This window comes from Cajanus cajan, chromosome 4 (assembly GCF_000230855.2).
Source record: "Cajanus cajan strain Asha chromosome 4, NIPB_CcT2T_4, whole genome shotgun sequence".
Taxonomy (NCBI): Eukaryota; Viridiplantae; Streptophyta; class Magnoliopsida; order Fabales; family Fabaceae; genus Cajanus; species Cajanus cajan.
Genome location: NC_138520.1, coordinates 9,386,537 through 9,389,120, shown reverse-complemented (window position 1 = coordinate 9,389,120; position 2,584 = coordinate 9,386,537).

Sequence of the window (2,584 nt, the reverse complement as noted above, 5' to 3'; positions counted from 1 at the left end):
TTAAATGCTGATTTATAATATTGTTGTACTATAGAATGATGATGAGCTGAGTAGTGAGTAGTTAGCTGTGTTGAATACTACTTAGTTGTGTTGTATGTTGATTTGTTGTGTTGTGTTGTGAGTTGTGTTAGCTGAGTTGTATGTTGATTATTAGCCACTATTGTGGTGCTGTTATAGCCACTATTGTGGTGCTGTTATAACCGCTAATTCGGTGCTGTTATTGTCGTTATGCGGTGCTGTTATAGCGACTAGAGTGGTGCTATTATTGCTGCTATACAGTGCTGATATTGTCGCTTTGCAGTGCTGATATTGCCGAATGCTGTGGTGTAGTATAAGTTATGTTGGTGTGCAGTTAGTTGTAGCTGTTTATTATTCATATTGTTATATATGTATGTCGATTTATTTTCACTAGCTTACCCTTTGTTGTCTCCATGGTGTTTGGACTGCGATGATCATACTATGTATGGGAGCAGAGCAGGGATAGGTTCGTGGCTGGTGGTGAGTCTGCAGCTGGCAGACGGAGCTGATCTTTTAGGATGTTTTGTTGTTTTAGCTACTTGGTGTAGTAGCATTTGATGTATCTTGTACACTTTAACTCTATCCAGATTTGGTCCTTGTATATGTATATATTTTAGACCCTATATGTATACACATGTTCCTTTCTGTGTGGTGTTTCTAGTGTGCTGTGCAGTGTGTAGTGACCAGCTGGGTCGTTACAGAAATGAAGTTTTTTAGGTGCATTAACCTTCCATATTTGTTTCCATTTGGGGTCCCTATTTGCGGGGTGATTAAGGAGCCAACTATATGTCAAGGTTGTTGAGTAAACTCCGCAAGAAATCCAAGCCAAATAATCTTGTCTTCTCCGTCTGAGTTACTAGGGATGGGAACAATATTAATAGTATCAATAAAGGTACTAGAACTGTTGTGTATAGTTGTGACAAATCCCATGTACCATTTCGCTAGAGGTCAACCACTTTTAAGTCAGACTTTATCACCTCTACATAAGGAAACTTAGGGGCAATTGGGCTAGTCCCCAACCAATTAAAGAACTATAAATTATAGGTACCAACTCTCAACCTTGGACCAAATCTTTCTAGAAGGGCATTCGTGGCCTTAAAACGTTGTTCCACACATAAGAAGTATTTTTTGGTTTGGGCATGCACAAAATACTACTATTTTGAAGGCATGTATTGGATATTACTTGAACCCAAGGTTTATGAGCTGAGTGCATAATATCCCAGGTTAGTTTTCCAAGTAATGAGGTGTTTGCAACTCTCACATCTCGTATACCAAGTCCATCGACATTCATGGGTTTTGTTATCTCTTGCCATTTAACTAAGCTCCAATATCTTTGAGCCCCTATATTAGACCAAATGAATTTCCTGTAATATTTGTGAATAGCATTACAAATTTGTTGAGGAAACCAGAAATGTTGCGTTGACCCAATTTCGTCCAGACCAACAAGAGCAATGAAATGGACGTCCATCATCAAAGAAATGGAGCTCCCAAGCATGGAAATAACAGGACAAGACATCAGAAGGACAAAAAGTCCAACAAACTAGTTTTAGTAGCCAAGAACGGGCTGTTCCAAAACCGGAACGGGTCGTTCCCAAAATCGGAACGGGACGTTCCCAAAATCGGAATGAGTCGTTCCCAAACTGGAACGGGCCGTTCCAAGTTCTTAAAAAAGGCCTAAAACCCTGGTTTGGAACGGGCCATTCCTGAACTGGAACGGGCCATTCCAAGCTCCTGAAAAAGGGGTTAAAACCTAAACCGGAACGACCCGTTCTTAAATTAGAACGGGTCGTTCCAAGCCACCAAGAAGGCCTAAAAACCGAAGGCTAAAATGGGCCGTTCCAAACTAGAACGGGTCGTTCTGGTTCAGGTCGTTATGTACTATTCTCAATGCTGGAACGGGCTGTTCCTAAGCCAGAACAGGCCATTCTGAACTGCTAAAAAAGCCTAAAAACTTAGTTTAGAATGAGCATTCTAGCAAGGCATTTTTGTGTTAATCTCAACTCCAGAACGGACCGTTCTGATTTTAGAACAGACCGTTCGAGGGTAAGAATTTAACATATAACGTTTGGATCCAAAACGGGCCGTTCTGGATTTGGAACGGGCCGTTCTGGCACCCTTTTGATGTCTATAAATAGACAGCTCGGGCACAATTCTCAGGGCCTCAAAATTTCGTCCAAGACTCCTTAGAGCTCGAAATTTCTCTCTTTCTCCCTCCTATTGTATTTCTTGAGATTTGTGAGGCATTTGTGTAGTGTGAAAGGTTGCCACAAAGCACCTAGAATTTCCATATCGGAAGATTTAACAAAGCTTGCTACGAGGTATTTCAATCAATCTTTTTCTCTCTCTTTTATTTCTTATTTTTGATAAGTATTGTTATAATAAAAGCAATCATGTAGATATTTTAGAGTCAATTGTTTAATTTAAATTTCAAGCATGTAAATAGTCATCAATAAAATGGGATTTAATATTTAATTTATTAATTCTTATCTCATTAATTTCATCATAGGGTACCAATTGAGGGCGTTGTAGGGGTGCTTAATACATTCCCTACACGTAATTGACCCCC